The 27291-nt window shown below is 47.8% G+C and overlaps 1 protein-coding gene across 6 annotated transcripts in view; it reads right to left on the bottom strand.

Moving 5' to 3' along the window:
• The window catches only part of LOC139747010 (rho family-interacting cell polarization regulator 2-like), a 205356-nt gene that overhangs the window by 84083 nt on the left and 93982 nt on the right, over positions 1 to 27291 (bottom strand). Inside the window, exon 1 of one of the 6 annotated variants that reach the window (XM_071658742.1) lies at positions 10239 to 10587. The exons of the other annotated variants lie outside the window; for them this stretch is intronic. The gene's annotated coding sequence lies outside the window, so the exon portion shown is untranslated. Of the gene's footprint in view, positions 1 to 10238; positions 10588 to 27291 lie in introns of those variants that run through there. 6 annotated transcript variants of the gene reach the window in all.

The raw sequence follows: 27291 nt of genomic DNA on the forward strand, positions 1-27291 counted from the left end.
CTTATCTATCACACACACATGTTCACATATTTTTCAGACGCGTGCACAGTGAATTAATATAACGTATTCACAAATCTTAAGCAAAAATGAAATTAGGGGTCGAGATAATCACATGAGGAGGAGGAGGAGGGTTAACGGTCATTTAATTTGACGCATGCCGGGCGTCGGGCAGGGTCACTGTAAGCCACTGCACACGTCACAGTCCCCTTCGTCTCGCCCTCAGGGTGAAAAAAAGTGAGAGGAGAAAGAGAGAGGGAGGGTGTGTGTGTGACCAGTGAGAGTGCGTACTTTGTGTGCGATCATCGGTATGAAAACACCCGAGGAAATGGCGGGGAAGTAAGGAGAAATCGAAGGACTTGCGAGTTAAGGGAAGGGCATTTTTGTTTAACGTGAGGCTGGAGGACAAAATCCCAAGACTCCAATTTTCGCCTCAAAGGCAAGTTTGAGCAGCGCCAATCTACCACCTGTGTGTGTGTGTGGTGTGTGTGTGTGTGTGTGTGTGTGTGTGAGGACAGACGGCCAGATGATCCGGATTTGTTGACGTAAATCAACTCAAATCTAAAGATGGACACGTTGCTGAAAATACTTTTTCTTCAACCTCTCGACCACAATGGTATCGAACCTTGAGGATTAAGTTGTGTTACTTCTTCAAGAATGTTGCGACGGTGGTACGTGGATAAGAAGTGTGTTCCATACTCACATCCTTGATGATGTGGGAAATTTTCCCAAACCTCAGGGGGACACACAGACCTCAGACCAGCAACTTGCCTTGGGAGCCGCTGGCGAACGACATGAAGAGTGGTCGTGATGCAAAATATGGCTGACCACGCAGATGGCAGCACACGGGACCCGCCAAATCAGCTCGCGTCGCCACCACTAGCCTGCCTCACCACCTCCACCATCTCTGCTGTCGTCTCCACTACACCACCTTTGTTACCCAGTCACACCCACCGAGGGAAAGAGGGGGAGATCATCTCCAACACATCCCTGTCGACCACCATCAATGCTTCACCAACACCCCACCACCACAGCCATTCCTTTCATCACCTCTAAAAAGGGTCAACCTCCTACCCTCTTCTTTTGCCATATCCACTGAATATCTGAGACAGTCCAAGGATTCGTGTGACTTCCACCAACTACAAGTATCCCAAAAAGTAGCAATTAAGTGTTTTGTGCTACGAAACAGTTTCTCATAAAGTGACCATTAATCTCATAGGAACCACTGGGAACAGCCCTGACCAAAACCCTTGCTGCACTTTAGCAGATCGCCACCCATCATCGCTAGTCTTTTGTTATAACGAGAGGACCAAGGTCGAAGCTGTAGCTTACAAGGCAGAGTGAGTGCGACCTGCTGCAGCCGTGTGAGTAAGCACGCGCCCGTGTCACATGTGACGGGTGATCCCGGTGTTACGTTACCGTGTTACATGCCCGCACCCTACACCCTCATCACGCCCCAGGCGGAGGGAACCGACTCCTCTGTTACACAGTAATTTATGGCCTGTGGGTCCACCACAGGAGGACGTCTTGGGTCCTCGCCCATTTCCTGACGGTTCACTAACCCGGAAAAAGTATATCCAATTTCACACGAATGGTAGGTGTCATACCGATCACAATCTATTTACAACAAAACAAAACATATATAGTCTTTACATAGATCCTATAGTTACGTGTGGCCAAAGATTCTCACGTTGACCGCCTTACCACTTGTTAGGTTAGCCATACGACCACTCCTGTGAGGCAAGATCTGCATACTTGTATGTGTGGCAAGAGGCTGGTGTAACAGGAGAAGAAAGGAAGCGTCGTGTCAACGTCACAGATGATGCCTACAGTAACAGAGAATGGTTACAGTTCTGCACACTACGTCCCCTGTGATCTACGGGGTTTAAAGACCTGACATAGTTGATACTGTATGCAGTTTACATTGCTGTATAACTACAGTGTGATCCTTTATTACAACGTAAGACCCTTAAGAATGATGACTAACAGACTAACAGAACTCGGATATGGTCTGAGTTGGCTCGAAATATAGTTCTCTTTCATGAAAGCAAACCTTACACTTTTGAAGCTAAACAAAATGAGTTCCTAAAGACACCGTTAACCGCATGAACACCCCGGCCAGCGAGCAGGCAACATACGGGACGCTGGGAGTCTGAATGTACGTAATTCCGAGCAACAACAGTTAAAGGAGCAGCGGTAAGGCTGGGTGTCACTCATGTGTAGACCGTCCGCTGTGTGCGTGTCGCTGGCTGACGCTGAGCGGGCGGGCGAACGGCCGCTTAACGGTCTAGCCAGGCACACCATCGCGCCACTCTAAACCTCCTTAACCTAACACACTCATTCGTCAACGCCAGGTTGAGCTTGAAATTCGTTAAGGATATCAGGAAACATGACGCCTTTCAACGCCTCGTCAGATACCACTGGAATGTATAAGTGAAGAGGGGGGCTACTCTCTAACGCTGTCGAAGAATAGGTTACGATGCTTTCCTCAACCAACCCATCTAGCTTTTTTTTTTTTTTTTACTGATACTATATAGAATCTGATATTACCCGATCAGTAGGTTATGAGATCACTGACGACGTTGATAACCAAAAATTCCCAAGGTCGTTCGCGGTATCAGAGACGCCATCGGCTTTAACATACTCTCTAGCAGTAATACCTGACACTCCATTGGATCATCTGGAAATACATCTGGTTTTCATTTCACACACACAGGTCGAAATGGGCACACGGTCGTCGGTCCTGACATTTGACTAAGTACTTCCTGCCAATTATAAGATCGTACCTTCGTGCTCAAGGGTCGTATCGTCGTGCTCAAGGGTCGTACCGTCGTGCTCAAGGGCCGTGCCGTCGTGCTCAAGAGCCGTACCGTCGTGCATAAAATATTCTACGCCAGATAGTTCAAAAGACAGGAAACCTTTATTCTACAAATATGCGAAGGCAAGTTTAAGGTACCATTTACCTTGCTACTTCTACCTAATTACCTAACCTTGAAGGGGATGGACCAAATCACCGCTGACCTTACTTACGTTGGAAAAAGCAGACACATGGAAGTACCCAGCTCTCTCACTGTATTACCACGGCACACACACACACACACACACACACACACAAACGCGCGCGCGCGCGCGTTCTTCAAGGAAAACAGCTTGAAATACAGTCCAAAGTTTGGATCTTCTGTGTTCATTTTTCTAGCCAGTTCACTCATATCAGTGTGTATGTGGTCTACTACAAGAATATATATATATATATATATATATATATATATATATATATATATATATATATATATATCCTAATGGTTGGTGGTCTGTGTCAATGGAATCTTTTCAAGTGATAAAATGGTTCACAGGAGGCCGGTGGAGGACCATCTGCTCCGTGGCTCGCTCGTCCACCAGAGACACTTAACGTGAGGGTAAAGGACGGAGAGGGGCAGCGTGGAGCAGGGCTGGTCCATATGGGAGGGGTACAGTGGAGCAGGGCTGGTCCATGTGGGAAGGGGTACAGTGGAGCAGGGCTGGTCCATATGGGCGGGGTACAGTGGAGCAGGGCTGGTCCATGTGGGGAGGGGTACAGTAGAGCAGGGCTGGTCTATCTAGGGAAGTAATGTGAAACAGAGAATGGGGACGTTGTTTCCGTTAACCAAACGAACTTTGTCACGTCTGGCTCACATAAATCATGGAATAAACACGAAATTCCGTTACCAATATCAACGTCTGGATTACAATGAGGTAAAAGACCGAAGGTATCTGGGGAAGGAAAAAACATAACCTAAATCAAATAAAAAGCTAAAAATCCGACGAGTTTATGATAGACTTAAACAAAAATGTTTCCCTCAGGGTGAAAGAACACGCACCTCCTTTTTCTCCTTGGATGCACTTGACTAAACCTATTCTCACTGGAGGTAATCAAGGTAGATTCCAGTAGATATTCATTTTTTTTCCTTGTCGTACAGTCAATGGTAGAGATATACAAGGTCTTCGCCCTGAGCGGACGAAAAGGCGTTGCAGGTGTGTGTGTGTGTGTGTGTGTGGTGTTGGGAGACAGGAAGCGGCAGCAGCGTGGGTGTCTGTCTTGTGGGACAGGCAGATGTCATATACCGCCTTACTGTTACTTCCTGACTCATCATGCTATGGCCTCTCCCCCAGGCTCCCTGACCCCTCAATATGTGGCCTCTCCCCCAGGCTCCCTGACCCTCAATATGTGGCCTCTCCCCCAGGCTCCCTGACCCTCAATATATGGCCTCTCCCCCAGGCTCCCTGACCCTCAATATATGGCCTCTCCCCCAAGCTCCCTGACCCCTCAATATGTGGCCTCTCCCCCAGGCTCCCTGACCCGTCAATATGGCCTCTCCCCCAGGCTCCCTGACCCTCAATATGGCCCTCTGAGGGCTCCACGACCAGTCAAACACACTAATAGCCACTTAACGAAACCAACAGCATGTCAAATGAACCAAGAACCAGTTAACCGAATTCACAACCAATCAACCGAAGAAGTGACCACTCAACCTCACCAACCACTCCAACGATTCAACAACCAATCACCCGGATTCCCGACCCATCCACTCAAATAACCAGGGAACTGGAATAACCAAACAACCTTTGACCCCGATTGCTCGGTTTTAAGTGTTTACTTCCACTAGGCAATCAGACAGCCGACCCCGCGTCACTATAAACTACTTTAACTAATACTTACACGACTACTTTCAAACCTAACTACCCATGACACTTTGCCCTCAACGCCTTTAACTCTCTCTCTCTCTCTCTCTCTCTCTCTCTCTCTCTCTCTCTCTCTCTCTCTCTCTCTCTCTCTCTCTCTCTCTATCTCCACACACACACACACACACACGGGACTTGGGAACAGACAATCGTCCCTAACCTATCGCCAGAGTCCCACATTAGGATCATAGTAAAGGAGACCAACTGTCTGCTGGCAAGTATAAAAGTAACATTCAAGTTCACGAATAATGATTCATATATTCAGCCAGTTCTTTACATCCTACATAAAGCTGTAACAATGATATGCCTTAACGATCGTACCGTCGTGTTCAATGAGCGTACCGTCGCGCTCAAATGATCGCACCGTCGTCCTCATAACAATACAATATATATATATATATATATATATATATATATATATATACTTTTCCCATGAGGAACAAGGTTCCTTGTGGGAAACATCATAGAAAATAATATATAATGATTCTATATGTTATGCCAGTCTTTGCAATACCGCTGGTGGAACTAGGTAACAAAAGAGAACCAGCCAATGCTCTGTAAAGAGAGTGTACCTGAACAACGGTAAACAGGTCCTGCCGTTAAGAAAAACGGTGTCTAGGTCACCAACATCATGTAAACAGGTTCTGTTGCAGCTGTACACTAAGAGCGTTTACTTCCCCATCAACGGGTAAACAGGTCCTTCCGTTGTTACGGATATGTGAAGAAAAATCACGTAAAACACGTGGAGTGACGGAAGATGGTCACATGCAACGCCTCATGTGACGGAAGATGGTCACATACAACACCTCATGTGACGGAAGGTGCTCACATACAACACCTCATGTGACGGAAGATGGTCACATACAACACTTCATGTGACGGAAGGTGGTCACATACAACACCTCATGTGACGGAAGGTGGTCACATACAACACCTCATGTGACGGAAGGTGGTCACATACAACACCTCATGTGACGGAAGGTGGTCACATACAACACCTCATGTGACGGAAGATGGTCACATACACCTCAAGGACGCCGTCACACTTCGCCTGTCAGCCATGGTTCCGTCTCTGCGTCACACAATCACAACATACATTCTGTAGTATATATATATATATATATATATACACTACGTGCCACAGGTGTAAATCACCTAACTGTCAGTCTTACACACACACACACACACACACACACACAAACCAGTCAACAATCGTAGACCGAGACAAAGCGATGAGATTCTCCCTTTCTTACAAAACAGGATCAAAGGAAACACCAGCATCCGTTTTCTCCCATAATTCGTCAACCTTGGCAATGTGGGCAATATAAACAGAGTTATTTCACACCAGTTTATCACCCGCCCTGGAGGCGTGGCCCGTGTGAGTGTGTGTGCGCGTTGCGTGAGCACACGCGCGTGTGCGTGCAGTGTGTATAGAGTGTGAGTTGGAGGGTAAGGGGGGGAGGGAAAGAACGTGTACGTGCAGCGAGGGTGACCTTGAAGGCTCAGGTTGCGCCATATTTGTAACATTGCCTCCAGGTGAGGGAATGATACACAAATGTCGCTGGGTGAGGCGTCAAGTCAGGCCCGGTGTGCCGCCCACCACTCCTTACCCACCCAGGCCGCCCACTTCACCACCTTGACCATCACCCACACCAGCGCCGGCAAGCAACCCTCTCGCTACACACCCACACCTACACACACACACACCACTCCACAAGCCTCCTACCCACCACTCCACAAGCCTCCTACCCACCCACTCCACAAGCCTCCTACCCACCCCTCCACAAGTCTCCTACTCACCCCCTCCACAAGCCTCCTATCCACCCCCTCCACAAGCCTCCTACACACCCCCTCCACAAGCCTCCTACCCACCACTCCACAACGCCATTCCGATAAGTACTGTACTTCCAAGGACTCACGTCCGTATCATGCCAAGACCAAAGGACCCGGCTGGATTACCTGTTTTGGTGTTTGTTTTTTTTTCCCCCCTAAGGCGTCCAGCCGCTCACCTTGCAACAGGTACTTCTTACCCCCAGTATACACAAGGACTGGTCTGGTAACTCAAACCGCTGCAGCAGCAGCACCCCCTACCGACCGACCACAGAACATAAGACACTCAATAAAGGCAAAAATCTGGGCGCTCTTGTACAATCTACACTCACAAAATGAGACAAACTTCACACTCATAAGATCCGAGCGCACTCACAATTCACACTCGCACACTCGGGTGCCTCACACACTTTATACTCACAACATCAAGACACTTAATGCAATTTACACTCACAAAATAAGTAATGTATACACTTACGCTTACAAAATCAAGACACTTTCTACACTTTACACCCACACACTCGAATCACTTGTACACCGTACACACTTGAGTGTCAGGTGATCCAAACCCATTAATGTCTCATTTGAATATACATGCATACTTAATTAGATATCTAATGACTAAACTGTGACGTAAACCCTGAAGCCCGGACTGATGATTTCTCCAAGGCAATTTACTGGCACTAACGATCGATTTTAATTTAATTCCCTTTCAAAAGTTTTACTTCAAAGGCAAAATGTGAAACCTCCATTAATGAGGTAAACCCATCGATGGTAAATCTCATCAATGGGGTAAACCCATTGATGGTAAACCCCATCGAGGATATGGCCAGGCGCCGGCAATTCTATAATGACCGGCTGCGTTTACTCATAAATAAAACACAAAATCTCTATTTCCTTTTTCACCTTCAGGAGAAATGACATACAAGGGAGACCTTGAGGTATGTGTGTACCTTTAGCTACACCGGCGGTACATTCCGCCATGTCCCAAGCACTTGGAAGAAAAAATGAAGAGAAATGAACGTGGAGGTTTTGCTAGCAAGTCCTTCTCCTTCTGCTGGGGTTTGAGGGGGTTTGGTGGGGTGTCCAGACGACCAAAGGGGAGCGGGGAGGACTCGGGTGACGACTGTGCGAGTCTAGACGACGACCAAGAAGATTCAGACGACCTCTTACTAGGATCCTGACGGCGACTGAGGAGGTTCAGACGACCAGCAGGGCAGCTACACGACTAAAGCTGTCTGAAAGGGTGCGGACGACAACTAGGGATAGTCTTAAAACGACTACTAGGGTTGTCTAAACGACCACTGGGGTGATCTAGACGACCATCAGGGGAGGTTTGGGTTTAAACGACCCCCCAAGTTATCTACACGACCCTGAGGGAATCTACGACTCTTGAGAAGGGGGGCTTAGATCGACGAAGGAGGGGAAACACCACGCTCCAAAAATCTCGTTTTCATTCTTCTCGTAAATCCACGTTATTTTCACTATCCTGCCAACCATACGTTCCTTCAGCAAAGCCTGGAAGCTTATATCCGCTTACCTCTGATGAGGCATTTGAGGAGAGAATCACCTCAAGACGAAAATACATTATCTTCCTAATACCTGGCAAAGACACGGGTAAACAGATCTGTAATTAACGGTAATCTGTCTAAATAGTGGGTTCTGAAGGACCAAGATGGACCACACAATCAGGATAATTACGGGTGGACTATTGTATAGAATAACCCTTAATAAAGGACTGAGAGCTACCCGCGTTTTAATTAATTACAATGGTCTATTGTTAACAGGAAACAAAAACGCCTTTGTTGTTTTGTTAATGGGGAGAGTGAGCATGCGCTCCATGCTAACCCCACCCATCTCCCCGTCTCCCCTCTTCTGAAACATTGGTTGTCATGACTCTGGCCCTAATTAACATTATAGTTAGAAATATCTTAATTTTTCATATTTGTCTAAATAAGACACAGCTTAAGTTGTGAAAGTATACAACTAGAAGTATAGATATATAAGTTACTTTACAAAATTAAGTAACTTGGGAGAGTTTATCACTGAAGAGAAGAAACATGTAAGTAATGAGTTACTTACCAAAAATAAATAACTTAACAAGTTTTAGCGATATCAAACATGAATCATCGGAGCCAGTGACCAGAAAACGAAGTTCACAACAAACAGTTCGACCTCGAAATGAGGATCTACAACTTCATCAAAACTTCAACATTCAGACACTAACCCTCGGGAATGTAAAATATATGAATATTTGCGTAATTCATATTTATAAATCTACACAGTTTACGTTATACAAAAGAGTCTTTAAACTATAAAGTCCTGCAATTTAACATAAGATTGCACAGCCGGCGACTCGACAACCGGCTCGAAATATTTTAACCCAGACATGAAGTTAATGGAAGAAGAAGAAGAAAAAAACATAAAGAGGGTACGAGACATGGGGAAATAATCCCCAAACTGACAGCATCAGAGAGGAAAACAAGGAAGAGAGATCTCATCACGTAGACGATAGCATCAGCGTTTCGTAATAAGACGAAGATAAGGCGAAGGAAAATACTGGACGAGTGGCTGGTCAGATATGATGTCAGGCGGGCTGGCGGACGGAAGGCAACAATTTGTCGCAATGGTGGTGTGTTTTGTGGCCAGTTAACCCCCCCTGCAGCACGTGATGCTGGGCCGAGGTGGCCCGGCGTCTCTGTAAACAGTTAAATATTCAGAGATGAGGCAAAACTACGGCGCTTGGAGACACAGGCGGGTGTTTGGTGGTGGTGGTGGAGGTGGGGGACGGGGGAAAAGCCCTTAGCCTCCCATCCCCAACCCAATGGCCACGCCCTAGTACCGCCCACCCCCTTATCCCCTCCCCTCTCTCTCTCACCTCCCATACTCACTCACCTGGGAATAAAAACTGTAATTAAATTTAGTGTCGAGTATTCATCTCTGTGGAGTGCTAATGGCCAGCCAGTTGGTCGCCCATACGACCGTATATAATCCAATTATATAAACCCCAGCAACCCTTTTTCTGGTTCTTCCTGCAACATCGAAGCTGCGCTACAATCAGAAGCTGGGAAGTAAAGGACTCTTTTCCAGCGAGAAGTTCCTCGACGAGAATGTACTCCGTTTTACCAAATGACGACAATACAGGTGACCTTCCACTCGCGGTGTAACCTCATGCAGGCGGAGTCCGGTAACACACACACACACACACACACACACACACACACACACACACACACACACAATCATCACAGCCGTCATAAAGTGACCTACCTCCTGTATTACAACCCCTCACACAGTCACGGTAAGAATGGTCAACAATGCCTCTTGCTTCCACAACAGTAATGACGGCCACGTGACGCGTCGTTATAAACGGGGGATGATGTATGTTGTCTCCCAATTAGGCTACTGACAGTCGAGGGGGGAGCTGTCATGAACATGACAGGCACATACCACGTATGGATGTGTCATGATACACACCTTCCGTGAAGGGGGGGGGGGGGTGTAGGATCGCCCCTAGCGGGAGAATTAAGAACTACCTCCCTTCACGCTAGGGGGGGTTCACAACGTCTATCCTATGCGCCAGGACGCTAAATTATGCTGGGGTAAGACGAGAGCATCAACCTGGGCTGCACAAATGACTTAGAGCAGACTGAAGAACAACAGTGTGACCCAGGTCGGACACAATGACTTACACTGAGGAATCCCACTGACTGAAGCTGGACGAGAAGAAGAAGGTGTTGGCTTCGAAGTTTTACAGGTGTAGGTACGGTCGTGACTCAGATGATTAACATGACGCAGTTTGGACCTTGTTGGTCACCGGGGCTGAGGCGTCGAAGGCAAGGGAGCTCCTGAGATCCTCCGGGTTCCACACACTCCTACGGCACTTGCTGTCCCCTTCCCCCCCGCCGTACCTCCAGGGCGTGGCAAGTGTTCCCTCAGGGAAGCCTCAGGGGGGATACTCAGTGCCTCGCCAGGAAAACGGCAGCGGCACCAGCAACCAAGATCGGGACCTGAGGCACACCACTTCGCCTGACGGACGCACAGACGCACACACACGCACACACAACGGAACGCAAAGTCGTCAACATCGTCTGTCGCAACGACACTGAAATCTATCAGGGATTACGGTGTGCGCACACCGCTACCGCGGCAAGGTAGGTGCGCGCGCACACCGGCCGCAGCCATTGTTGTTGGTGTTGTGGTTACCCAACGCTCCACCGACCGCGTGTGCTGGACCACAGTAAAGTCCTTGGCGACATTGTGACACTACAACCAAAATCTGGCATGCCCTGAGCTATGTAAACACCAGTGTAATCACGCCCCCTACGAGCACATTCTATAACTACAATATATATATATATATATATATATATATATATATATATATATATATATATATATATATATATATTTATATATATATATATATATATATATATATATATATATATATATATATATATATATATATATATATATATATATATATATAACATGACCAGTAAATACGATTTGGTTATACCTTATATACTACAGATGTCTGATAAGATCCGTGGGCAGTATTACTTCAACCCTCGTACCCAGGGATAACAATTATCATCTTGGACCTCTCTCTCTCTCTCTCTCTCTCTCTCTCTCTCTCTCTCTCTCTCTCTCTCTCTCTCTCTCTCTCTCTCCCTCTAGCCAGAAGAACACGTCGCACCGTGTTTACCGTCTGTGACAAACGTGTTTGTGTCGTCGGCTCGATGACCACAGAACGATCATTCTCCCGCAGTTTGACAGCTCTGATTCATCTTTTTATTTCTCTCTCTCTCTCTCTCTCTCTCCCGCAGCGTGACAACTCTCTTCCTTTTTTTCCCCTCCCGCCTTCCTGGACAACGAATTATCAACAGGCGGACTGACGGTATCGATTAATGTATTTTTCTCCCCTTTTCCGCCACAATACGCAACTGGAGAGAGAGAGAGAGAGAGAGAGAGAGAGAGAGAGAGAGAGAGAGAGAGAGAGAGAGAGAGAGAGAGAGAGAGAGAGAGAGAGAGAGAGGAGCCGTTATCCCCTTTAAGATCCATATCTGGGCAGCTTGTTATGCATCCTGGCTTGGCTAGCAGCACCCACAACAGCCACCACCACCACTACCGTGCCTCCCTACCTCCTCACCTCACCTCACCCCACCTCACCTTACCCCACCTCACCTTACCCCACCTCACCTCACCTCACCCCACCTCACCTTACCACACCCCACCTCACCTCACCACACCTCACCTCACCTCACCCACCTCACCTCACCTCACCTCACCTCACCACACCCCACCTCACCTCACCCCACCTCACCTCATCTCACCTCACCTCACCTCACCCGATAGCCTCACACGATCTGATCGCCTGGGCTAACCCTGCCAGAGTGCATGACTAACCTCTCCCTGCCGTGTGATCAATCGTTCGGTGGGTGTCCATGAATTAAATGCCATGATTAATGACTACATGGACATCAGCATTAAAAAAAAAAAATCTATCCACGTCTACTCATCATAGATGAGAACATCACGAATAAAATGCACAGTACATATCTTCCTGAATTTGATATATCATTTAGTTCTACAGTACATTAAACTGACACACATACAAGTATACCAGTGCATTACGTTATCTGCAGAGATGTCCTCCCACCTGATATCTTCAGTGTGGATATCGTGGAGGTGGATGAGAAGATGACCACTGTAGAAATCATTGAGTTTGTCCACTGGTAAAAAAAAAGAAAGACTAAAGGTGAGTGAGCAAAGTGCAGGGCGACAATCATATCAGAACAGTTCCCTATCCTCATTACGACCAATTTCTTTGATTTCTCTACCTATTCCTCACACCAGACGCCCCACACAAACAAACAAATACATTATCAAAAGCACAAGAAACACTGACAAACGCAAACATAAGCAAGAAACGAACAAAAAAAAAAATCGAAACACAAATGTCCCTAAAAAAAACCATACTCTTAAAAACGCTCACACCTACACAAACATAAATATGAAAAAAATACCCTAAAAACGTACAAAAAAAAAAAGCTCACACACAAATAACCAAGAATCGCAACTCTCGAAAGCCTTATTTTTCCTTCTTCTTCATTGCCAATCATGTAGCAGTAGTATGTATGTCAGGGGTCAGCAGTAACGCCACATCATAACGAAGTCATCCTCAAAGCCCAGGAGGAGGAGGAGGAGGAGGAGGAGGAGGAGGAGGAGGAGAGGTTGCCACACGACCAGCAGCAGCAGCTTTCCCAAGATCAATCAAACCAGCAACATCACACTTGCTGCAAATTGGCAATGATCAGGGTACGAACTTATTACAAATTGGGGACCCAATTACGCGCTGTTGACCTTCGGTCTCTCTCTCTCTCTCTCTCTCTCTCCTCTCTCTCTTCTAACTTTCTTTCTTTCATACTATTTGCCATTTCCCGCGCGTTTGCGAGGTAGCGTTAAGAACAGAGGACTGGGCCTTTGAGGGAATATCCTCACCTGGCCCCCTTCTCTGTTCCTTCTTTTGGAAAATTAAAAAAAAAGCGAGGGGGAGGATTTCCAGCCCCCCGCTCCCATATATATATATATATATATATAGTCCCGGCTCATTCCTCGTTTTCTCGCAGCCACATAGTTGACAGCTTTATCTCCTCCTCCCTTTAAGCTTGACAGACTTCCCTTCCCTTTTATACCTTTGACAGATCGCATTCCTCTTTTCCCATCCCCCCCCCATCAATGATGATTAGACGGACTCCCTCGAGCAATTCATCGTAGAGACAGTGGGCCACCTTCTCTCCATCTTCCGTCCTTTGACAGGTTCATTATCTCTCGTCGTCTCCTTTGATGTCTCCCTCGACACAGGGTTTACCCCCTGTCTCCCCTCGCTGTCACCTGAGGTACTAACCCCAGGGAGGGAGGCCACAGACTACCCTCCTGTTCTCTCCTGGGGCCTCATACAACAGACAGTAATACAGTACATGCCATGTAGCATACAATAACACACCATCCCTCACATACAATATGTCTATGATGATAATGTATTATCTATATTAAAATGACATGTATATTTCTGTAATGGGATACCGGTTATAATGATTGTTCACACACACACACACACACACACACACACACACACAACCACTACTCCCTCAATCCATCACCATCTACACGCCGTCAATTTGTCTACATACTGTCCAAGTCTCATCCACCTGCCGGGTGCTCCAAGCGAGATGGATGGACCAGGAGGGCTGGGGCTGCTGCCGCCCCTGGGGAAGCCCTACACAGACGAGGAACCACCACGGGCAGGATCTGTGTGAGGACCTGAGGGAGAATGTGTCACGGGGACCAATGGTGATTCCAGAGTCCTTGAGCACGACGCCGCGATCCTTGAATACGACGGTACGATCCTTGAATACGACGGTACCATCCTTGAATACGACGGTACCATCCTTGAATACGACGGTACCATCCTTGAATACGACGGTACCATCCTTGAATACGACGGTACGATCTTTGAATACGACGGTACGATCCTTTAATATGACGGTGCGATCCTTGAATACGACGGTACGATCCTTGCGCACGTCAGACGGGGCGACGGCAAGACCCTTGGTTGCGATGACCCCAGCCCATCATGCCCAGGGGACGTGCCATCGTGGTCAAGGGTCGTACCGTCAGTCGCTAACGAGGCCAGAGGACAACACATCTCAAAAGTTTCATCTCGAGGTCTGAAGTGCGAACCAGGTTCGACTCTCTGCTTCGTTAGCAGTACACACGGCTGTTGCTACGGCAGCAAGGGTGAGTGATGATGGCTCCAAGGGCATAAGATGGTCCGTCTTGACAGGTGAGCCAACACACGAGCAACATGAACGATCGGTCAAGCGGGTAGGGGGACGCGGTCAAGCGGGGTAGTGACGCGGTCAAGCGGGGTAGTGACGCGGTCAAGCGGGGTAGTGACGCGGTCAAGCGGGGTAGTGACGCGGTCAAGCGGGGTAGTGACGCGGTCAAGCGGGGTAGTGACGCGGTCAAGCGGGATGCATCGCTTCACGGTCAATATTGAACCACGGGATTCAACACGGCTGGGCCGACGCCCGCCGTGCCAACCACTGAAGCCAACAGTCTTGCGGATGTACGAGGATGAACAAGAGATTAAAAAAAATGAGAAAATCGGAATGGTTTAATCACACGAAGATACTCAGAACACAACAAAAATAACTAATAATATGGAGAAGAGGGAGGTTAAAAAAAAAATACACACACACACACACACACACACACACACACACACACACACACACACACACACACACACACGAATATGAAAGGATGATATTTCACACTATCTACTTCCACACACATGACGAACACATGTACTGTATCACGTTCACAACTTAGATACGTTTATCAAACCAATATAAACAGGGGGCACTTGACAAACCCTACTGTGCCGTCATGAATCAAATATACACAAAAACTGGATCATTAATCAGCAACCAATTTGCATATCGAGCGATTCGAATTCCCCCCTAATGAATGTGTCATAAATTTCAACTCCCGGTCATTCAGCATTCCTGAGTTATACTTAAAAATAAACAGTATTCCCGGATTAATATGCAGATATATGTGTATCCCAGGATCTACACAGATGGTCAACTGTACAGGGTTTACCTATAGTGCATACGTATGAAGTTTCCGTCATATACCGATGGTGGGTTATCGCGTTCACGTGAAAAAGTCTTGACTGAGAGACAGACACACGCTGGTGCGTCCAATTAATGTCCAGCATACATGAGAGTACCAACGGAAGGAGATAAGTAAAACAGAACAAAAAATTATCTTTTTTTTTCTCTCCAGAACTTTTTTTTTTTTGCTTAAAAATCAAAATCAAATTCAGAGAAACACTGCAGAGGGTCTAAACCTCCTCAAATACCATTAAAAATTTCTTATATCTAATGTTCAAAAATTCTTTAGCCTACTTTGTCAGTGATTTTTTTTTTCCCTCAAGGCCTGGGCCTCGTCAGGGGGGTTCTGTCCATGACTGGGAACTAGACAGCCACTGCTTGGATCAAGACTCGAGATCCTTGAAAACAGAATGGCATCAACAGAAGTGAGTCGACCAAGGGGATGAGGAAACCAATGGAAGATCGACGTTCAGCATGAGGAAGAAGGGAGAGAGGGAGGGAGGGAGGGAGTGAGGGAGGGGGAAGAAAGAATATGACGAAGATGAGAACAATTGTATGAGGGCGAATGAGGAAGACAATGATGAACACAGAAGACATGATGCGAAAAAGAAAATGAATATGAAAATAAGACACGTATGAATAAGATGGGAAAGAAAATGACGAATGTGAAGACAAGACATAGAAGAAAGATGTAAGTAGAGAAATGATAGATATGAAGACAGGAGAAAAGGAAGGTGGAAAGAAAGAAAGGATAAACATGGCGACAAGTGACGAAGATGAAGAGAAGAAAGAAGGAAGAGTTGGGAAGACACAAATGAATGAAATAATGAGTATGACAGCAGCAGGAAATGCATGAGAAGCATGAGTAAGAACCTGAAGGCAAGAGAAATGAGAAAGACATGGCACAAATGAGAAATTCGAAGAAAATGATGAGTACTAGAGGTAGTGAGAAAGACAAGAAATGGAGAACATAAACCTAGAAAATGAAAGCAAGACACGAGAAGGAATGGTGAACATGAAGGAAGAAAGTGAAGGAAATCATGTAACGAAGGCAGCCCAGGCTGGCTGGCCTTCAAGTGGTGGGAAAGAGGGGCGTATCCCGCGCTATCGTCAGCTGTCAACCATGTCTTCAGCACTTACGATGTCCTCCCTCTACAACTGGGGGAGGGAGCCATCACTCCCTCCAAACAAAAACTTATCACTGTGTGTGTGTGTGTGTGTGTGTGTGTGTGTGTGTGTGTGTGTGTGTGTGTGTTACTCCATCCGTTCCTCTCTGTCTGTCTCACTTTCCTACGTCTATGCCGTCTTTGTCCGTTGGTATGTCTGTTCCACCTCTATCTGTTTCCCTCCCTGTATGCTTTCCTCTCCCATCTACATAGGTCTGTGTCAACTCCCTCACTCCTCTCCCCCCGTCATTAGTCTGTGGGCCAGCGTGAACCAGAAGACGCGTCACAGACAACAAAGGGAGGTGGAATCAGTGGGAGGGGTTGGGGGGAGGTGTAGACCCCTCCTTCCTCCCTCCTCCCTGCTCCCTCCTCCCCTCCCCTCCAACCACCCACGTCAGAGCTGACGATGACGTCACAAGCCTTCAGCTCACGTGACGTGAGTCATATGGATCGGAAACTGTTCGAATACTGCAGACAGTATTATCAATACTAATAATAATAATAATAATAATAATAATAATAATAATAATAATAATACCCGGATAAATCCATGAACCTTTTTTTTTTGTCCATCAAAGCGAAAATATCACAAGAGTCTACACACAATGCAGTGCCAACACTAATTCAAAACAAGCAACATTAACATAAACGTCTTGGCTCACAAGTCCAGACGAATCCACCCGTACAACACGACTCCAGAGCTTTGCTCTGTGTGTGGCTCCTGACCAGCAACTACCACACCAGGCCTGTCTGACTGCCCCTACCTGACACACTGGTTCTCTCTAAATAACTTCTTATGAATTACTAGAAACTTTCCGGATTTAGACAAAGTCTATATAATTTCAAGAGGCGGGGAAGGGATGGGGTGGAGAAGGTTTCCCCTTCCATGTTAAACACAACACACCCTCCTCACCCCCAACACCCCATCTAACAAGACTGACCTGAAACCTCACTTCAGTGGCAATGTCCTTTTAAAGGTCATGATTAACACACACACACACAGACACACACACACGTGTGTGTGTGTGTGTGTGTGTGTGTGTGTGTGTGTGTGTGTGTGTGTAAAAGGAATATTCTAAGTATGGTTAGAGTACGACAATAACCACGTGCAGTACAACGACGTCCAGCGCGACCACGTGTGGTATAAGTGCGTGGTTGAGGGAGGGGAAAAAATAATGTTCTTGAAGAAGATGAACTTGGGTAAGAACGCCAGGAGATGGTGCAGGGAGCTGGCCTTTGTAGGAAGGGCTTAAAGCAGACAGTGCCAGACGAGGCGTGGGGGGGGGGGGAGCCAAGACTGGCACTGCTGTGGTCCTGGTGAGGCTAGGAGGGAGGGAATGCAGGCACGTGCCAAAGATGGCACTGCTAGGACACTGGTGAGGTCGAAGAACTGACCACCACGTGCACTACTGTGGCACTAGAGGAGGAGGAGGAGGGATGTGGTGTGGTGTCAGGGATCCGACACTCGCACTGCTCTGGTGGCACCACTGGTGAGACCAGGGAGGGAGGGAGGGAAGCAGGGCAGCCAGGCCTCATTGCTAACCCTGGCACTGACGTAGCAGTGCTGTGGGTGTCGCTAGTACTGGGGCAGTGTCTGGGGACGGGCAAGGGAGGGTGGTAGGTGGGGACGTGGCAATGGTCGTGCACACACACACGCACACACACACACACACACACACACACACACACACACACGCACACACACACACACACACACACACACACGCACACACACACACACACACGCACACACACACACACACACACACACACACACACACACACGGAGTCGTAAGAGTGACGGTGTGGTCGTGGTGATCATCATGAATGATGGTGGATGATTATGAAAGACACACTGCCCCAACACCTGACCTTATTCATGTGCCACTGTGGACAGCCAGCTCGCTGCACCGGTGGAAGACGGATGCCACAACAGAGTTATAACAACTAGTTACAAAAACTAACTACAACTAGTTATAACAACTAAGTTTTCCTTGACTTTGTGTCACAAGGACTAGAAGTCACATTGTAAGGAGTCGAGAATGTTAAGGGGCAGCAGTTTGCCCCTCCTCACTGGAGGTACGACCCTCCCCGCCTCCCCCCCATGTGCAAGTACGACCCTCGCTGACGACTGTGACCCCTTTCCATGACTGACAAGTATGACCTCACACAACGGTGACAAGCACGACCCTTCCCTTACTTCCTCCCTCCTCATTGGCACCCACAACAACCACAATCTAAGCCAATCAACTGCTTCCCAAGAAGTCCAATATTAAGTCGGTGACTTGGTCTATTTCCACCCCACCTCCAGGTCGAATGATTCCATTTACCGACAGAATCCTACGATGAAGCAAGCCGTCGCATTGCTACGACGGTTCCGAAACTCTCGTCTACGGTTCATACCTTCCGAAATAACACTAATCGAAGCTTCGTTCGTGTTGTTTCACCGTCCTTCCCTGCCCCCTCCCCCCACTACGCAACCACTCCGTCACGACAATCCACTTCAAAAATACCACTAAGCTCCAATATGATAAATTAAACTAGTCCACTTACAGCGGATTACATCATCGTCTTCATCTGTTCGGAAACATGTGTGTCGCAAAGTCTCGTTTCTGGATGAACTAGTCTAGGAACTCCAGTGAAGCATCCGGAACTAACCAGACCTTCTCCGTGAAGGCAACGATCGTACTTGTGACACACTAATTAACCTGTGACACTCTAATTAGCCTATGACGATGATTGCATCATCAACGTGTCCACATGAGATCTGGGGCAACGTGGGTTCCTACTTCGACCACGGGATCGAATCACGGCCGAGTCGGTGGATACTTTCTTATTTTGCTTGAGTTGTGTTGTGTTGTAAGGCTGGTATGGGTACCTGGGAGTAATGTGAGGTTGGTATGGGTACCCGAGGATGTTGTGAGGTTGGTATGGGTACCCGAGGATGTTGTGAGGTTGGTATGGGTACCCGAGGATGTTATGAGGTTGGTATGGGTACCAGAGAGTGTTGTGAGGTTGGTATGGGTACCCGAGGATGTTGTGAGGTTGGTATGGGTACCCGAGGATGTTGTAAGGTTGGTATGGGTACCAGAGAGTGTTGTGAGGTTGGTATAAGTACTTGGGAATGTTGTAAGGCTGATATGAGAACCGGGGAGAGTTCGAAAGACAAGTAGAACCACCTGGGAGCGTTGTATGGCTAGTACGTATACTAGGGAGTGTTGCATAGACACGTATAGGCACCTAGTTGTACTGTAAAGGCCGATATGGTAATAGTGCTGGGCCAATCTATTCCTTGCACACACACACACACATCTCCCTCTCTTACCCCACCTTTACCCACAAACCACAACCCTCTTACCTTACCCTGACCCACAGACCGAAACCACTCTTACCTCATCCTTTATACACACACACACACACACACACACACACACACACACACACCAGCAGGAGGTGCGACAGACGTCCAGTGTGCACCACGCACCTGCCCAAGCATGTTGACTACTCCCTTCCTCCTCCCTCCCAGGTGACTCACGTACTCCATCTCCTCCCTACCTCCCTCCCCCCCCAAGGGACTAACATCTCACGCTGCGAGATGTGGCCCCATGTTCTGGCCACCTCACACACACACACACACACACACACACACACACACACACACACCTCCAGCCGCACTGCGTCTCTGTGCCTTTTCCAACGTATCGCCTTCTTTGTCTGCTCTCTTTTGATCCTCATCACCATCACCACTATCATCACCATCATCACTATCATCACCATCATCACCATTATCACCATCACCATCATCATTGTCATTATCTCTCTCTCTCTCTCTCTCTCTCTCTCTCTCTCTCTCTCTCTCTCTCTCTCTCTCTCTCTCTCTCCCTAGAAATGCGGTGCTAAAATGTAAATGTGTAAATACCTTCGTCACATGCCAATGGTCCTCTCTCTCTCTCTCTCTCTCTCTCTCTCTCTCTCTCTCTCTCTCTCTCTCTCTCTCTCCCTGCGAGGTCCCCCCAGCAGGTATAGGCCTAACACGGTACCAGTCCTCCCGTCTCTAGGCCTCTTCTGGGAGCCATAGGCCTCTCTACCTGGGGGTGTAAATGATTTCCATATATCTGGGGTTCCCCCTCAGTATCACCACCAACTGCGGACAAGAGCGGGTTCCGGACGGACCCTCCGCGAACCATCCAAGACACCATGTGAAACTCAAACGAACCACAGAAACATTCCAAAGAACCACTTCTGTTCTCTGTCCTTCCCATGTACTGTCCTCCAGCAGATGACCTCGGCATAGGCCATCAGGTCTTCTGTCCTTCCCATGTACTGTCCTCCAGCAGATGACCTCGTCATAGACCATCAGGTCTTCTGTTATCCGTCCTTCCCATGCACTGTCCTCCAGCAGATGACCTCGTCATAGACCATCAGGTCTTCTGTCCTTCCCATGTATTGCCCTCCAGCAGATGACCTCGTCATAGACCATCATGTCTTCTGCTATCTGTCCTTCCCATGCACTGTCCTCCAGGAAATAACCTCGTCATAGACCATCAGGTTCTCTGTAATCTGTCCTTCCCATGCACTGTCCTCCAGCAAATAACCTCGTCATAGACCATCAGGTTCTCTGTTATCTGTTATCTTTCTGTTATCTGGCTGTCTCATAGGGCCGTTACCATTCACGCTGCAACGGGGAATCATCTTCGTTCCTGTTTCTGTCTAACACAATCGACCTGGTGCGGAAGTCAATAATTTGCTTTTTCAAACACTAGAAAAATCTTACTACTACCAGAACGGCATAGAAATATACCCCTGACTAACTAGCCACTTCTAGTCTCAGAAGCTAATTTCATCCTGCAAACAAAAACCTATTCGATCCTCGCAACAGCACACAATCTAACCCTGGGTACAGCATCCAATCTAGTCCCACCGAGGAGCGACCAATCTAATCCCAGGAACAGCATACAATCTAATCCCCGGAAGAGCACTTAATTCAACCCTGGGAACAGCAACCAATTTAATTCTGGGAACAGCACCCAATTCAATTCTGGGAACAGCACCCAATTTAATTCTGGGAACAGCACCCAATTTAATTCTGGGAACAGTAATAAATTCCACCTTCATAAAAGCGATGAATTCCTACACTTACGGCACAAGAGCGCCATTATGAACTCTCTGTCACGTAGACTGAAAAGAATTCTTGGGCAAGCAAGCACGAAAACTGTCCTTGTATACACCAGCAAGCAAGCGAGCAAGCAAGCACGAGACGTGTTTGCACAAGCAAGGAGAAGAAACCTTTTGTCTACAGGCGACACTGGAAGAAGGAATTGCACTACACAAGTTCATCTGGGCATTAGGGATGGGAGGGGGGGAGGCAAAGACACACACACACGAGCAAAAGCACTCACAAGGCGACAGCAATCACCGCTCACCCAAGCAGTAAAAGCAAATGGCTCACCCAGGAAGCAAGGAGGAACAAACAATTACCACTCCAGTAACCACCGCTCAACCACACGAGGCGAACAATTAGTCACAGGCAAGTGACCAGGAACCTCGTAATCTGGGTTCACACTAGGGACCAGGTGTACAATATACCATCACCACTACACAACACCTCCACCATCGTCACCACTACACAATAACTCCACCATCGTCACCACTACACAACACCTCCACCATCGTCACCACTACACAACACCTCCACCATCGTCACCACCACACAATAACTCCACTATCGTCATCACTACACAACACCTCCACCATCGTCACCACTACACAACACCTGCACCAGCGTCACCATCCAGAGCACCACCTCGCCTCTATATCACTACGCCAGACCCACTATATATCATCACTACTTCAGTATCCCCAACACCCCTATACCAAAACACCCCAAGCATGTCATCTGCACTGACACTAATGGAAGAACACCATCAATGACAGATGTTTGATACATAGGAGAGTAACAGTGGGATATACATACTACAGATTATATGTATGTGTATACATATACACGTAAGGAGTATCAGAGAACATTTAACGACACGATATCAACAAAGAGGTCTTAAAATCAGACCTGCCCCCAAAGCAAGCCTTCCACTCCCCCATGTTAGCACTTGGCCTCTCCCCACGTAAGCCCTTTGCTCCCCACCCCATGCAAACCCCTCCCTAACAAGACACTGCACTAACAACCAACATAACACAGAGGTCAATAATCCAATATCATCAAGGCTGTGCTAATGACACAAGTCAACAACCCTTGACCTGAGACAGCAACCTCTCGAAACATGTTCTAATCAGGGTACTTGGGTCTCCAGCCTTAATTCTGGACCACTTGACGACACACTTGAAAATCATGACCTGACATGCACAACTGTTACTAATAAGGTCAAAGGTCACGGCCCGTTCTCGAATCATACTCCATTACTGTGAAACATATGCAAAGCTGCAGGGTGACCTTGAAGACAGCGGGGATATTTCGGCCAGTTCGATGGAACTACAGGTCACATGGCATTACACACGGTGAGAGAAAAAAGGAGAAAAAGAGACGAGACTTTCTGGAACGTCTAATGGAAACTACGAAGAATTCTGACAGTTCAGGGCGAGGTTGGAGAGGCGGGCAGGCTGGCGGGTGTGTGAGCAGCGCCCTACGTTACTACACGATGTTCACACATGAGAAGGTGACGTCGAAGACTTCAAGTGGTTGTTGACCTCCGACCCCACGTGACAAGCAGGCGGAAGCTTAATTGTTTCCTGGGTCACCGCCTACATCCTTTGACACACACACACACACACACACACACACACTCAAGACGACCAAGGTAAATGATGAAAAACGATACGACAAGTAAACAAAATATAGAAATAGAAAAAAATGACACGAATATATAGAAATAAAAGATAAATGAAGAAAAGATAAGGGGATAATAACACTGATAACCACCCACACGACAGTGATTACGATGTTAATAAAAAGACAGAGATCATGAGGATAATTAATAGCGAGGTGCGAAAGTCTTGTGGTGCGAAAGACTTGTGGTGCGAGAGGATTGTCGTGCGAAAGGCTGGTGGTGCGAGAGGCTGGTGGTTGGGCAAACATCCCACGCCTCTCGAACTCCACTTTCCCTCCCTCGTTACCACGTCGGCCAATTACATGAACCAAGCCCCCCTCCTCCACCCCGGCCACAAGCATCCTTAGCCCTACCTCGGCGTCGAACAGCCGTGTTCGACTCCCATCTTCAGGTCCTCACTTCCCTCCCTTCCCTCCTCCCTTCCGTCCCTCCCTCCACTCCTTCGTCTCCGTCACTGCTGTTCACCAAGCTATCTTTTTTTTTTTAATTCTTTCTCTCATTCTTAACAGTTTTATCTGTCTCTTTTCCCCCCTTTTATAATTACGTCTGTGTCGCTCTCTGTCTTGAGAGTTCGTGGTCTCTCTCTCTCTCTCTCTCTCTCTCTCTCTGTCTCTCTGTCTCTCTCTCTCTCTCTCTCTCTCTCTCTCCTGCTCCCCACACCCCATGTGCCAGTATACTCCACACCCTCCCTTTTCTCACCTTCTTTGTGTGCGCGCCCTATGCCCGCCTCCAACACCTTCCCCCCCCCTGCTGTGAAGCCATGAACGTAACCCCATCCCCCTTCCTCCTCCTCCCCCTTTCCCCCACCTCAACTCCGTCTCGTTACACCACACACGCCCTGGGCTGTCACGCTCTTCGAGTGCTGTCTGACCTGGTTACACCCGGGACCTGGGGCGTGTGGTTCAAGTGAGACCTGGAAAGTGTGACATGACCTGGTTATCATACTTGAGACTTCTGTGCTGTGTGGCCTGACCTGGACCACACTGAGACGTGGGATGTGACCTGACCTGGTTCAAGTGAGACCTGGAATGCGGGACCTGATCTGGTTCACGTGAGACCTGGGGTGTGAGACCTGACCTCGTTCGCCTGACTTGGTCTAGTTCACCAGTGACCTGAGACCTGGGATGTATGACATAACCTAGCTTACCTGAGACCTGGGATGTATGACATAACCTAGCTTACCTGAGACCTGGGATGTATGACATAACCTAGCTTACCTGAGACCTGGGATACGTGACCTGACCTGGTACATCATGACCTTAAGACTCACACTGTTTTCTTTCTTGGTTTCGAGTCACTGAGGTCAGAGGTCACACATTAATACTACAGTTTCTCTACAATTACTTTGTCTCTTTTCCTTCTTCCGTCACTGATTAAGTGGCTCAATCATGTCGTCCTTGACCGCCATCCATCCTTGCACGTAACTCGGAACACGACGAACGAACTAGGGGTCTCAAAGTCCACACGTACCACAAACACGTACCACCACACGTGCCACAAACACGTACCACCACACGTACCACAAACACGTACCACCACACGTACCACAGACACGTACCACCACACGTACCACAGACACGGTCCACCACACGTACCACAAACACGGTCCACCACACGTACCACACAAACACAGTACTCACATGAGGGCGTACGTCAAGGATCAGTCCACGACTTTCCCCGCTGGTCGGCCCTCACTCACCTGAGGAGGAGGAAAAAAAGAAATGAGTCTCACGAATCACAAATTCTACAGCACCTCACTGAAGTTCAGGAGGTGGATAGAGTTTCACGCCTCAAGCTATGCGTTACAAGAATTCTTCCATCAATGTACCTAAGCGCATCTCCCCTTTTTTCTTCGTGGCCTCGTCAGGAAGACACAAAAAATGGATTCATTGGCACACGCACACTCTCAAGCTGTCATATAACTATATATAAGATAATGCACTGAAACCAGCGTCCACCTCTTCTCCCTTCCTTAGCTCCACACACACACACACACACACACACACACACACACACACTTCGGTTCCCTTTCGCCTGCAGCTCCACACGTGTTTTGCACCTGCCTCATTCCCCTTGTGGCAACATGCGTGTCTTTCTAACACCTGCGTGGCACACCTCTGTCCTGATAAAACAGGTGTTTGCTCTTTAACACAGCAGCCCTATAATAGTTACTATGTTCTATAATACCGTTGTCCTATAATAGTTACAATACTCTATAACACTGTGTCCCTACAATAGGCACTATGCTCTATAACACTGTAGCCTGTAACAGCTACTATACTGTATAATATAGTTACAGTTGCTCTATAATAGTTACTGAAATACAGTTAAGGCTAAACTGTATTAGTTACATAGGCTCTGTACCCCCAGTTATACAACAAAAACACCTCGTTATTAATCCCCTTGGTAACACATGAACCTCGTTATTATTCCCCTTGGTAACACATGAACCTCGTTATTAATCCCCTTGGTAACACATCAACCTCGTTATCAAACCCCTTGGTAACACATGAACCTCGTTATCAATCCCCTTGGTAACACGTGAACCTCGTCGTTGAAACCCCTTGGTAACACGTGAAGGTCGTCACTGAAACCCTTGGTGACGCCATATGATAACCTCGTCGCTGAACCCCATATTTCGTAACGTCACACTATGACAGCGTCACGGCCACTGACTCGAACCCTGGCCCTACCAAACTCAGCCCCTCAACACCCGGCAGCTGAGGCCCATCCTGACCCCCACACACCACCACCACAGCGCTATCTATGGACTAAGAGGAGGGGGGTTCCTCCCACGTCTTAGTTCTGGGGAGATACTTTAGGAGGTGTCTGGGGCTGGAGTGCCTCTGGGGGAAGCGATGTTGTGTGTTGTCATGATGGGGGCGTACCTCTTCGGGGGCACGTTAGACACAAACACGGACGTACGAGACACCTAAAAACAATAAACACTTAAGTCTGTTGACACAGCTGTTAAGCAGCCGATCAGAACGGGATTAAATGCAGCGCCAACAGCTGCTGCTGCTGCTGCTGCTGCTGCTGCATACAAGCACCACCAGCAGCAACAGCAGCTGTGGAACTGCAGGAGCAACAGCAGAAGCTCCAAGAAGGAAAGGAGCAGCAAAGACAGATGCAGCTGCAGCAGAGAAACTGCTGAGGCGGTGCCGACAGCAGCAAAAAGTGCAGAAGCAGGAACAGCATCAGAACACGAGACAGTAACAGCAACAGGTCAAGGAACAGCAACAGCACAGTAACAGCAACAGGTCAAGGAACAGCAACAGCACAGTAACAGCAACAGGTCAAGGAACAGCAACAGCAACACAAGAAACCCCAGTACCAACAGCAGAAGCATGACAAGGTCCACGAGGCTGTCTACATCCACCCACACAGCCAGTACACAACAGGTACTACTGTAATGCAGGCACCTCAGTGCACGTACTGAGGAGGGGAAGGGGTGTGTCCCCTTTCTTTCGCGGGAGAAAAAAAAACTCTAAAATCAGATGATCTTGAAACATCGGCATGAGACTGACCTTAAGAACCAGCACGACAACACGACTAGCATGCACATGTCGTGTTCCTCCCGCTGCCACGACCACAGATGGTGTTGCTGCTGCTGCTGGCTGCTTGGGAGTAGATCTAGCTACGTGAGCCCAAGGTCAAGGCCACTCTCTCCTCTCTCTCACACACACACATGTGGTCCAACTGGTTCCTAACTTCGTATCTGTAGAGGTTTTACTCACATCAGCTGTAGGTTCCTCCTACAGGGATCTACAGCACCCCGCCAACAGTAACTCTCAAGTCCTCTTGTTCCAACTTAGTCTGGTCTTGGAAGAAGCCATGACCTTCAAGATGTCCTGTACAGCGTAAAGAAACTCCATTACTTCCTCACTTTGCTTCCGTAACTCCCCAGTTTGTTTCTGCTGTCTCTCTAAACAACCTAATCTATCACAGTAAAGGCTTCTACACAGCTCCATCATCTGTCCAGCCCGCATACTTTCAGTATCAGCTCCCGTTACAAGCCATGGTCGTCTACTGACCCATGCAATGTCC

Source organism: Panulirus ornatus, chromosome 67 (assembly GCF_036320965.1).
Source record: "Panulirus ornatus isolate Po-2019 chromosome 67, ASM3632096v1, whole genome shotgun sequence".
Classification (NCBI taxonomy): Eukaryota; Metazoa; Arthropoda; class Malacostraca; order Decapoda; family Palinuridae; genus Panulirus; species Panulirus ornatus.